Consider the following 13849-nt stretch of genomic DNA (forward strand, 5'->3'; position numbering starts at 1 on the left):
TTAGTCTTTGGAAAAGCATGTCATTTACCTGTTGAACTGGAACATAAGGCATATTGGGCACTGAAGTTATTAAATTTTGATTTACAGGCCACAAGAACAGAGAGATGACTGCAACTGAATGAGATGGACGAATTCAGACTTGTAGCCTATGAGAATGCCAAGATCTACAAGGAGAGAACCAAACAATGGCATGATAAGAACTTGTTGAGGCATGAATTTCAGGTGGGACAAGAAGTGTTATTGTATAATTCATGTCTCCGGTTGTTCCCGGGCAAGCTAAAATCGAGGTGGTCTGGACCCTTCACCATCTCACAAGTTTTCCCTCAATTCTTGAATTCAAGTTGGGTTTCTTCAATAAATTGGGCTGCTACAAGGCTCTTCTGTGAATTGGGCTTCAGTTGTGGGCTGGGCTTCTCTACGAATTTGCTCCGACTTTAGGCCCGATTTGGACCTCGATGCAGACCAAATCTATCAAAACCCAGAACATGAAAGTTGTGGAGTTCTCCCTTATCTTTCCAGTGCATCTTGAATCATCTCAATCAGAGTGCATAATTGAGAGTTATTCTCAGATTACTGAATGGTGCCGAAACTGTGCAAAATCATCCGATTAGCCTTGTTTTCCTCCAGTCGCCTTCTTGTTTGTCCTGAATCAAAATACAAGAGTAGTGAGTCCAATTAAGTGTAAATTTAGTGTAAAATTATGAATATTTGGGGATAAAAATATGTTAATTTTTATTCCTATCAGCTAGTCCGCCCCCTTTATATAGACTTACGAGGGAGTTGTCTCCTGCTCCTCTAAGGAGTTCTTCCTCCATTGGGAGTTCAGTTTTCTAATAGATAATGCCTAGATTAGATCTAATCTACTCCTAACTAGTAATCTTAATCTCTTTTATCCTTCTAGAAATACAATAGAAAATTGAATCTGATAGGACTCTTTGATGTTTCTTATTCTTGCATTCGTATTGGGCTTCCTCAACAAATTGGGCCGCTGCAAGGCTTCTCTGTGAACTGGGCTTCAGCTGCGAATTGGGCTTCTGCTGCGAATTGGCTTAGACTTCGGGCTCGATTTTGACCTCAATGCAGTCTGAATCTATCAAAACTCAAAACAAGAAAGTTGTATAATTTTTCCTTATCTTTCCAATGCATCTTGAATCATCTCAATCGGAGTCCTAATAGGAGAGTTATGCCCAGATTACTGCACGGCGCCGAAACTGTACAAAATTACCCGATTAGCCTTGTTTTTCACCCTACGCCTTCTTTCGTGCCCTAAATCGAAATACAAGAATAGTAAGTCCAATTATGTACTAATTAAGTATAAAATACTGAATATTGAGGGATAAAAATATGATAATTTTTATTCTCATCACTATCCATCATGTTCCATCTGTGCAAGCCCGGCCCATCATGTTAGCCAGTGCCCTACGGCAGGTCCATGTCAACCAGTCAGTCCAAACCAAGTACATACAGCCAACAGATTTTTTCAACCCAATGCTAACCCATTCTTTAGTCCATATAATCCTAGGTGGGAAAATCATCCCAACTTCGCTTATTGGGCCCAAGCCCAAGAAACCACCCTGCCAGATGTGCGCTCTCAATGGTCTGAAGCTCAGACTCACTATGAGTATAATGATTACCCCAGGACTCAACCGACTCAGCCATGTCAAACCTACCCTCAACCCTATCAAACCGATTCACTTGATGATATGTTTCTGTAGCTCCAACAGCTCATCTTAGCTCAGCAACAATTAATCCTAAGATTAGAGAGCCAAGTAAATCAGGTCATGGAAGCGAACCTGTAGTGGAAGAATGATTCAATGTTTAGTCAGCCGGTTGTTGACCCTAGAGTTGAACCCCTAGGTCTTTCCCCAACACCTTATGACTTCTAATGTCCAACACTTAGAAAATGTTGGAGAAATTTTGGCTCTTCAAAGTGGAGAAAAGTGTTAAGACTGGTATGAGTTTGGAAGTCCTTTTGCCTACCTAGAACAAAATTGTTGTATAATAAATGTAAATAGAAACCCCGGAGAAACCGGTTTGGTCACAGCGGATGACCCGATGAAGGAAGCTAATGTTTTAACAAAGTCTCCTTACCCATTACAGTCTTGGCCTACTGTTGAACCTCCCCTAGAGATAAAGAGTGAACCACCCGTGCCTTCTCATGAATATCCTCCATAACTAGAATTAAAACCCTTGCCGGACTCCCTTAAGTATGTGTTTTTAGGACCCAACCGAACACTACTTGTAATTGTAGCAGATGATTTAACCCCTATAAAAGAAGAAAAATTGATTGATGTTGGTTGGTTAGTGGCTGACCTGAAAGGGATTAGTTCGTCCATTTGTATGTACCGTATTTATACGAAGGACGGTGCCAAACCGAGTAGGGAAATGCAGAGGCGGTTGAATCAAAATATGAGAGAAGTGGTCAAGCAAGAAGTAGTCAAGTGGTTGGATGTGGGTATTATGTGATAACTCTGTAGTTTGATGCCTTAAGGGCAACATTTTAGGGGTACTTTCAGCCTTAGAATAGTCAAAATGTCCCCTTTTCCTAGTTAAATTCAATATTGTGACCTCCGAGGATATCTGTGCAAATCTTGGGGGAAAGTGGGGAATTTCAAGGCTGAAATGCAGTTTTTTGGAAACTGGTGTGAAGTCCAGTTGAGAGAGGGGGTGTTTTTGTGAAAAACTAAGCACAGGAGGGCGCCTCCTATCTTCCAAACCTAGAATGGCGCCCATCTTACTGTATTAACATACTCCCCTCTCATTAGAAAACCCTAGGGCGCCTCTCCACTCATTCTTTTCATCCTTAACAAACCCTAATTGCCCCTAACTACTAAATCCTCACTTTCCATTCCTTCTAATCTCCACCATCCATTCTAGGGTACTCTTTTTTTAGCATTCTAACCCTAGGGAGCCACCTAACTTCTAATCTTCACCATTCCGCCTTTAGCTATTCATTTTCATCCCTACATAATATTGGGTGACCTCTCCTTTTTTTTTTTCATTCTTAGGATCACCGTAGAACAATCCAAACCTTTCATTCTAAACCCTAGGATGCCCATATTTCTACAAAAATCTAGTAACCACCCCTCTTTCTCTCTAATCCCAGTTATGTCCACCCTTGTCTATAAAAAGGACCCCAGGGGCCCTGGAGAAAGGGTTCGTTAATTCACCCAAATCATAAGGCTAAGGTTTCTTGAGAAGTTCAAGGGTTGTAGAAGGAGGGGGGGGGGGGGGGGGGGGCAGTTTTTATCAGGAGGGGTTTCTGCAAGCTGTTCAACTGATTTGAAACTACCGCCACTGGATCTGATCAACTATCTTTTTATTTTCTTTATTTTCTTTTCTATTATTTCTATTCCAACACTCCTTTAGATTTAATTTCTATTTGTTTTTCATATCCGAGTTCGTCCGGTTCATGGCTAAGGTGTTTCAAGGGGTTCGAGGGCTGAAGAAGGGAAGGATGCCTAGATCTTGTCAGGAGGGGTTCCTGCAAGTTGTCCGGCCAATCTACAACTACTGCCACTAGATCCAAATTTTGGATAGCTTTTGTTTATTTCTTTTGTTGATTTCAGTACTCTTTTATTTTTTGAATTTTAATTATTGTCTAGTTTAATTCCAAACCTTTTCAGCATTAAAAAAAATTTATTTTATGATTTTCTACAATTCCCAATTCCATTTTATTTTTAGTTGTCCGGAACAAAGAGAAATAATAATTTTTTCCTCGCTTCTCTGTGGGTTCGACCCCTTCCTCACCACGTATTACGTTGTTTAAGGTTATGTGAGGATTGAAAAAATTTATAAATATTTAAACTGGTGTTCCGAAGTAGTTAACGACATCCTTCTTAATATACCAAGTTTTTGGCGTCGTTGTCGGGGAAGCAATGGAGAAAAAAATTTATTTGCTTTATCTGGATCTGTTTCATTATTTTTTTTTTATTTTCGTTTGATTACTTGATCTGTAATCTTATTTTAATTCTTGTTTCTCTTTGATTTTGCAGGACGTAATAAAGAAAGGTGGGGTACTTGAGCATTATCGGACTACGGAAGAAAGAGAAGAGAAGAATTAATTGGATTGCGTTTCAGGTGTAGTTGTCCCATTTTATTTTTGATTTTTTTTTTATTTTCGAACTCTTTTTTTGGTAGAATAGTGATTTTTGAATATTTAATTATTTTTTTTATATAGATCCGATTTATTTTATTATTTTTCTTTCGTTTTGTTCTTAGATCTATTTTTTTCATTATTTTAATTTCTTGAGCGAATTTTTTTTATTAGGTTCATTTTTTTAGATAAAAAAATTCACTTCGTTTATTTATTTATTTTTTGCAGCATAATCTTCTTTTTTTTATTTTTTCAATTTAATCCTTAGTGTAGCAATTTTTCTTGTTAGAATTTATTTTTGTAGTTAATATTTTTTTAGTATAATTAATTCTTTTATTTTCTGTTTGCTGTAATTATTTGTTGCTTTATTTAATTGCACTTTAATTAGTTAATTAATTGAATAAGTAATTGGAATAAGAAATTATTCCTATTTTTGAATTTGAGTTTGAATTTTAATTTGAATCGGAATTTGAATTTAAATTTCAAAATATAAATTTCAAATTTTGAATTTCAAAAAAAATAAAAATAAAAAATAAAAAATAAATCTAAAAAATTAATTAATATTTAAAAATTTTTGCATTTGCATTCCAACATTTAGGGTTTGATATGCTAGAGCATGCATCCTTTAGGATTATTTAATTGTTGAAATTATCCTGTTAGTTGTGATTGTGTTAGGTTTTCTTTTTTTTATTTTAATTTCTTCTTTTGCTTCATTTATTTTATTATTTTATGTTAAATTACTGATTAGAGATAATTGTTCATGCATTGTAATTAGTTGTATTTATTTTGTTTACTATGTTTTTTTTCATTAATCCAATTAAGGGCAATCCAACTTAACTAAGATAAGGTGGGGGTTTCATCACCCTTCCTTGGCCCAAAAATCACCACCCCTCACGTGCGGTTCACCCTAATCCCTAATTTAAAATTTGGATAGCAAGATCCTTGAGAGATACTCACATTTGGTTCAAAAGTGTGCTGAATTTTAGGGAAGCTTGTAATTACTTTCCATAACCGGCGATTAGTGTCTAAGGAAAGAGGTTAAACGACTATGCCTAAGTTGGTTTTGTGGTTACTTAATTAGGTCCTTGCGAGAGCAAGGTGAGCCTCCCACATCCCCACCTCTTACCTGGCTAACCAAAGGAAGTGGTGTAATTCTAAATGAACCTAAGACGATTCATAGTGGTTGAACCACTAGTTTAGGAAACCTTAGCTTAGCCCCTAGGTCATGTGTTTGAATTGCTTGCATTTTTTTTTAATTTAAAAATTCAAATTTGAATTTAATTTTCCGGAATTTTAGTTTCAAAATCTAAACTTGAATTAAAATTCCAAAAATTTAAATATCAAATTTCAAATAAAAAAATAAATTAAAAACTAAAAAATTAAAAATTCACATTTGCGTTTAAATTGCAGAATTTAAATTTAAAAATCTAAATTTGAAATTAAAATTCAAAATTTAAATTTCAAATTTCATAAAAAAAAGAAAAAGGGGGTTAAAACAAAATAAAATAAAATGAATTCAATGGCTGGAGTTTGTGGAATGAGAAACTACTTCCAACCAGAGCCATTGATAGATTAGAACCAGGTGTCTCAACAATTGGATAAGATTAATGGGATATCCCAAAGACTTGATCAAGTCCTAGCATTTCGTGAACAAAGTGGCCCATACCCAACCTTGTCATCCTAATCAACATGTTTCATCTGTGCAAGCCCGACCCTTCATGTTAACCAGTGCCCTGCGGTGGGCCCATGTCAACCAGTCATTCTAGACCAAGTACATGCGGCCAACATATTTTTCCAACCCAATGCAAACCCATTCTTTTGTCCATATAACCCTGGGTGGAAAAATCAGCCCAACTTCACGTATGGGGCACAAGCCCAAGAAACCCCCTGCCATATGTGCACTCTGAATGGTCTGAAGCCCAGTCTCACTAGGAGTACAATGATTACCTTGGGACTTAACAGTTCAACCATGTCAAACCTACACATAGTCCCAACAACAGTATCATCCATCTAACTCCATGGCCCAGTAATTTCAGAGGCCACAAGTGTAGAACTAATGGGTTTGTCGAAGCCCTCGAAATTAATACTAGTCCTATGATAAAATATTTGCAGTAAAAGTGGTTCTAGGTTGAATCCCACAGGGAGCAAATCAATAATCTCTTAGCCGAATGGGTAATGTAATTGAGTGAGAGAATTTAAATACTGAAGAAAATAAATAGCAACTTAAACAAGAGAAAACCAGTCTTAACGAATTCTGGTTCAAGAGTTCGGGTTGAATCGATTGGCCATCGATCCTAGGTACATTTCAGCATTCTTGCAATTCAAGCATTTAACCTTAGATTTATTAGGATAGCCATAATAAACCTTGTGTTTTCCTAATTCAGTTGACCAAACCCAGCATTCGATCAACACTTATCACCACTTAACTGGATACGATAGCGTCCATATTAAACAGTGATAGCATTAAGATTTGTGAAAACAGTTAAACCAAAATAACAATAATTGAGATAGCTGCAATTACTGAATCTTGCTCCATCGATTCCTTTTAGGTTGAACCATGTTAAAACATTGGTCAAAGGCTGTCACGAACAATTGACCCAAAAAGAAATCAACCTAATTGCTACTTGCACCATTATTCGTGACAATTACGGATCACCGAAATCATGGATAGCAATAGGAAGATCCACATTAATTCAGTTTGTCAAACTAATTAACATCAACATCCAATATAAATATGCACAAGAATCAATGAATACTTGAATTAAAAAGAAAGAAAATAAAGTAACTACAGAACCTCGCAATGACACAACCAAACCTCCCCCCTTTGAACCAGAAAAATAAGCTTAGCTGCTCATGATCTGCGCAACCTCCATGCTTTTCTTCTCCATAGCCGAACTGCCTTCTTGAGCTTTTTGGTCTTCTTGATGATCTCTTGGATCTGAGAGTGAGTGATGCTAGAGCTGGTTCGCCCCCCTCTTTATATAGCCATAGGAGAGGGCTGCTTTCCAACTCCTTCTAGGAGATCATCTTATCTTTAGGGAGTCTTGATCTTCTTTGAACTAATCCTATTCTATCTCTTATCTAATCTCCAACCTTCTTATCCTTATAGGATTACATTCAAAGTTTAGATCTAATAAGACTCTCTCCCTCTTGGGAGATTACATTCGAATTAGGACTCTAAACTCTTGCATCCGAGTTGGGCTTCTCTGCTACTTGGGCTGCTTCCAGGTTCTTCTACGAGTTGGGCTTCAGCTGTTAAATGGGCCTGGTTGTGAACTTGCTCCGACTTCGGGCCCAGTTTCGTACTCGATGCGGACCGAATCAGTAAAAGCCCAAAACATAAAAGTTGTGGGCCTTTCTTTATTCTTTCTAATACTTCTTGAATTGCCCAATTTGGAGTCCAGAATTGTGAGTTAGGCCCAGATCTCTGACTGTCGCCGAAATAGTGCAAAATCACCCGAATTGGCCTGTTTCCTTCCAATTGCCTTATTTATTGCCCTGAATCGAAATACAAGAGTAATGAGTGCATTTAAGTGCTAAAGTAATGTAAAAGGATGAAATTAAGTCTCATCAAATCCCCCCACACTTAAACTTTGCCCGTCCTCGGGCAAGGCAAAAAACTCAAGTAACACAAATGTAACTAACTATTGATTTTCAATCTTTCTTTTTCTCTACATGAGGCCTGGTTCATTTCATGCTTTAGTTCAGATTTGGTAACCTTCCCTCTTTCATCTCTTTCTCCCTTTCTTCTCGTCCAAGAGTGATCACAAATCACCCTTTCTCATGGTCCTAGGATAAATTGACAATCATGGAGACAAACCTTCCCGGCTGAAACTCCCTGGCTGAACGGGCACTCATTACTTTTAACAAACCAATATAGCCAGATTCACTTACCTTTCTTTGTTTCTTAAGCCAAAACAAGGTGTGCTTATTGCCATAAGCTTGCTATGTATCACATCTCCATCACTTAGTATGAATTCCTAGGATCTGAAGGTGAGAATGGGGTTGGGGTTCTAGGGTGAGTGCATTTTATGCTCCATCTCACCCTTGCTTTCGTTTCTAGATGTGAGTGCATTTTATGCTCCATCTCACATTGCTTTTGTTTCTAGATGTGAGTCCATTTTATGCTCCATCTCACATTAGTCACGATTTTATTTTCATTTTTTTTTGCACAAAAATCATAGGGTTTCGCCGCCTGATCCATGAATTCATTGATCGTGGTCTCAATATGCCTAACACAGCAAGTTCTAGAATAATCAACCCATGTTCGACAGATAATTATGTGAATCAATTATGCATCTTGCCTATTGATCGATTAAAATCATGAGGTACCATATTCAGCCAAGAAAGATTTAGTTAGTCATGCTTGCATCCTATCTTATCTATTCAGCCTAAGCACATGATTCTAGATACGTTGAAATCATTCAAGGATAAGTTTCCAGGGAGCAGAAATTTCAAGAAGGTAAGGTATCCCAAATTTCCATAAGATTTTCCTAATCCCCCCCCACACTTAAGTTATACATTGTTCCCAATGTATGTGATTATGCATAAAGTAGAAGGATTTGGGGGTACTTCCCTGTTTGCTTTTTGAGGTTCCTGCTAAACACAAAAATCAAAACCAAACAAAATAAGAAAATTAATGCCTTCCAGAAGCGCAATTGTTTAATGTCGTTATGCTCGACGTCCTCCTTTTGCTCCTTTAATCCAATGAATACCGAGGAATGTCCAACGAAATGTCTACCGTGGAGGAGACATTTGCATCATCGTAGAACAACTTCAATCGATGTCCATTCACCTTGAAGATCTTACCTGTGTCGAGACTTTTGATCTCTACTGCACCATAGGGAAAAACATTAGTCACAATAAACGGACCCATCCACCTAGAACGCAGCTTACCTGGCATGATTTGAAGTCGAGAATTATACAATAAGACCTTTTGTCCAATTTTAAATTGTTTTCTTAAGAGTACATTGTCATGGAACGATTTGGTCTTTTCTTTGTAGATTCTTGAATTCTCGTATGCCTCTAACATCAACTCTTCCTTTCCTTTCCTGCTTCTTCTATATTCATGTTGCATTGCTTGATTACCCAATAGGCCCTATGTTCAATTTCCATCGGCAAGTGGCAAGATTTGCCAAAAATTAACCTGCAAGGGGACATACCTATTGGGGTCTTGTAAGTTGTCCGATATGCCCAGAGAAAATCATCTAGATGTAGGTTCCAATCCTTCCTTCTTGGATTCACCGTCTTTTCCAAGATGGACTTTACCTCTCTATTGGAAATTTCAGCTTGCCCGTTAGTCTGGGGATGATAAGCAGTAGCAATTCGGTGATGCACCCCATATCTTCTCAACAAGGCTTCAACTGTTCTATTGCAAAAATGGGTCCCTTGATCGCTTATGATGGCTCGAGGAATGCCAAACCTACTGAAGATGTTAGACTTGATAAACCCTACAACACATTTAGAATCATCAGTTTTGGTGGCTTTGGTTTCCACCCATTTTGAGACATAATCGGCTGCCAAAAGTATGTAAGAAAAACCACAAGAGGGGGGAAAGGGTCCCATGAAATCAATGGCCCAAACATCAAATATTTCACATAGAATGGGGGTTTGGGGCATCTCATTCCTGCGAGATAGTGTACCTGTTTGTTGACATCTTTCAAAGTTTTTACAAAACAAGTAGGCATCTCTAAATAGGGTGGCCTAATACAGCCCACTATCTAAGACTTTTCGAGCAGTCCTTTTTGGCCCAAAATGGCCCCCACAAGCATAATTATGACAAAACATTAGAATCGACATCTGCTCCTCCTCAGGGACACATCTCCTAATCATTTGGTTAGAACAAAATTTCCATAGATAGGGTTCGTCCCATACATAATATTTCGCCTCATACCTGATTTTATTCTTTATGGATCTGCTAAGGTCATTAGGCAAAATTCCAGTGACCAAGTAATTCACAATGTCAGCATACCATGGAGTCATACCTCTCATGTGGAACAACTGCTCATCAGGAAACAACTCATAGATGGGAGAGGAGTTCTCGTCATTCACCAACCTACTTAGGTGATTAACCACCGAATTTTCCGCTTCCCTTCGATCCTTGATTTCTAGATCAAATTCTTGGAGCAAGAGTATCCACCTTATCAGCCTTGGTTTTGACTCCTTCTTTGCTAGTAGATATCTCAAAGCTGCAATGTCAGAAAAAACAATCACTTTAGAGCCAAGCAAATATGACCTAAATTTGTCTAAAGCAAACACAATAGCTAATAGCTCTTTTTCAGTGGTTGTGCAATTGTTCTGTGCAACATTCAACGTTTTGGAAGCATAGTAAATGACATGGCTCTTCCCATCTATTCGCTGCCCTAGAACAGCCCCTACTGCATAATTGCTTGCATCAGTCATGATCTCAAAGGGCAAGTTCCAATTGGGTGGTTGAATGATGGGTGCAATGGTTAATAAATTTTTAAGCTTGTTAAATGCTTCCTTGCACTCATCATCAAAATCGAAAGGCACATCTTTTTGCAGCAAACAGGACAATGGCAGGGCAATTTTTGAAAAATCTTTGATGAACCTGCGATAAAAGCCTGCATGTCCAAGAAAAGAACGAACCTCCCTAACATTTGTAGGGAAAGGTAAACTCACAATCAAATCAATTTTTGCCTTGTCGACTTCTATTCCTCTGGCTGAAACTACATGTCCCAACACAATACCCTCCTTCACCATAAAACGACATTTTTCATAGTTTAAGACAAGATTTGTTTCCACACACCTATTCAGAATTTTACTTACTATTCAAGCAGTCATCAAACGAATCACCATAAACAGTAAAATCATCCATGAACACTTCAAAGCATTTTTCAATAAAATAAGAAAATATGCTCATCATGCATCTTTGAAAAGTGCCCGGAGCGTTACACAAACCAAAGGGCATTCGTCTGTAGGCAAAGGTGCCGAATGGACAAGTAAATGCCGTTTTCTCTTGGTCCTCCTACGCAATAACAATCTGATAATACCCGAAGAATCCATTGAGAAAACAGAAGAAAGCCTTACTTGCCAGCCTCTCTAGCATCTGATCAATGAAGGGTAGGGGAAAATGGTCCTTTCGAGTGGCCAAGTTGAGTTTTCGAAAATATATTACCATTTGCCAGCCACCTTGTACCCTCATGGGAATTAGTTCATTATTTTTATTTTTTACTACAGTCATCCCAGTTTTCTTAGGCACAACATGAATAGGACTTACCCATTTGCTGTCTGAAATTGGATAAATTATCCCTTCATCTAATAGTTTAAGCACCTCTTTCATTACCGGGTTGAGTTTCCTTTGTGGTTCTCTCACCGGTTTGGCATCATCTTCCAAAAGGATCCTATGCATGCAAATCGAGGGGCTGACCCCTTTTATGTCGGCTAGGGTCCAGCCAATCGCCTCCTTGTAGTCCTTTAGGACTTTGATGAGCCTCTCCTCTTGCTCCTCAGTCAACCCTTTTGCAATGATCACAGGCAGTGTCTCTTTTTCGCCCAAGTAGGCATATTTTAGGTGATCAGGTAGGGTCTTTAGTTCCAGCTCCAGAGCCTACAAAACAGAGGGCAGCAGCCTTGTGTGAGAAACTTTCGATTGAACATTAGAAGTACTTACCTCTTGTTCAGGTTCCGGAGTATCATAAGATGCATCGATCTCCTCCTCCCTGTCCGATTGTGCCTTATACTCCAGCTCATCGTCCATGTCCTCCTCTCCAAATACTTCCTACACAATCGAATCGATAGTATCAATAGAGCAGATCGAATGACACTCACTAGGATATTTCATTGCATAAAAAATATTAAATTTTACAATCTCTCCGTTAAACTCGACGGAGAGGTACCCTCGTCCACATCTATTTTGGTCTTGGCCATTTTCATGAATGGCCGACCTAATAGAAGTGGGGCTGAATTCGTGGCTGTGTCTTCTTCCATCTTCAGGATGTAAAAATCAGCTGGAAAGATCAAATCGTTAACCTGCACTAATACATCCTCAACAATCCCTTTTGGGTATGCATTAGAACGATCAGCTAATTGTATAACAACTCCAGTCTCTTTTAAAGGACCTAGTCTCAATGCACAGTAAATCGAGTATGGCATGACATTAATAGATGCACCTAAGTCCAGCATGGCACGCTCGATTTGTTTATTGCCAATCACACAGGGTAGGGTAAACATACCTGGATCAGCACGCTTTTCTGGCAGGGTCCTCTTGATCACGGCTGAAATGTTTTCTCCCACTCTTACCTTTTCATCAATTCGCAGCCTCCTCTTATCAATGCATAACTCTTTCAAAAATTTTGCATATTTAGGGATTTTTTTTATTGCATCTAGCAAGGGAATGTTGATCTCCACCTTCCTGAAGGTTTCTAACACTTCTTGTTCATATTCCTCTTTCTTTGAACTTGCCAACCTGCTAGGAAAAGGTGGTACAACATTAGTAACCTTAGGGAGATGGGGGTCGGATTTTACCTCAATGGGGCTGTCGTTTGACCCTTGTTTTTCCTCCTCATTGGCTGCCTTCGACGGTGAACTTGGTTGGGACTGCAACTCTCTTCCACTCCTCAACACCATCGCACTTGCATTCTCTTTTGAATTAACTACCGTTTGTGAGGGTAGTTTCCCGGAGTTCTGCGCCTCCAACTTGCTGATGGAAGTGGCAAGTTGGCTAATTTGGTTCCCCAAATTCTAAATGCTGGCTCTCATTTCCTGCTGAAATTGCTGAGTATTAGTAGCGAGAGCCTTAACTATATCATCTAAGGACATACCTGAATTCGGGGGTTGGCCTTGCACTGTGATGGGTGTTGAAAACTGGGGCTATTGACTGAAAAATTGGGGCTGATATTTCTGCTGTCCTCCTTGGGTCCCGTAGCTTAAGTTTGGATGATCTCTCCACCCCGGATTGTAATGATTGGAGTAAGGATCATACTTTCATTGGGGCTGGCCCGGGAATCCTCCCATGGCATTGACTTGCTGCATCGGGCCATCTTGTAGTGATGGACACATGTCCGTAGGATGTCCAGGGATCGAACAGATACCACACACCCTGGCAGTTTGTAACTGTCCAGCTGCGAGCTGCTTAACCAAAGTAGTTAAATCAGAAATCTGGTTTTCTAAATTTGCATGGCTTACCTTGTTAACCCTATTGGTACCTTCTATCCTTGTACCAAATTGCTGAGAATTTTTGGCCATATTGGAGATTAATTCCCTGGCCGCTTCAGGTGTCTTGTTCACTAGAGCTCCTCCATTGGCTGCATCGACCATACTTCTATCCATGATGGGCTGAAGCCCTTCATAGAAGTATTGGATTAACAATTGTTCAGGAATTTGGTGGTGGGGACAACTAGCAACAAGTTGCTTAAACCTTTCCCAATATTCATATAATGTCTCACCACTAAACTGCCGAACTCCACATATTTCTTTTCTTATATTTGCAGCCCGGGATGCAGGAAAATATTTATCTAAAAATATCCTATTCATTTCGTCCCATGTGCGTACTAAACCGGGAGGGAGAATATACAACCAATCCTTTGCTTTATCTCTTAAAGTAAATGTAAAGGCTATGAGTTTTACCTGGTCCTCGGTCATACTGTGGGGTTTCATGCTTGAACAGACGACATGAAATTCCTTTAGATGTTTGTGAGGGTGCTCACCTGGGAAACCATGAAACAGAGGCAATAATTGGATCAAACAAGATTTGAGTTCAAAGGCTACCTCAAGAGTGGGGTACGTGATGCA

General features: G+C 38.9%; 1 non-coding gene across 1 annotated transcript; it reads left to right on the top strand.

Moving 5' to 3' along the window:
* Positions 1-13436: 13436 nt before the first annotated feature.
* On the top strand, positions 13437-13543 carry LOC148791705 (small nucleolar RNA R71). Its single transcript, XR_016076892.1, has one exon. It is a non-coding gene; the product is annotated as a small nucleolar RNA R71 (small nucleolar RNA).
* Positions 13544-13849: the final 306 nt, after the last annotated feature.

The sequence above is a fragment of the Nelumbo nucifera genome, chromosome 5 (assembly GCF_055504915.1).
Source record: "Nelumbo nucifera cultivar China Antique chromosome 5, China Antique-T2T, whole genome shotgun sequence".
NCBI classification, from domain to species: domain Eukaryota; kingdom Viridiplantae; phylum Streptophyta; class Magnoliopsida; order Proteales; family Nelumbonaceae; genus Nelumbo; species Nelumbo nucifera.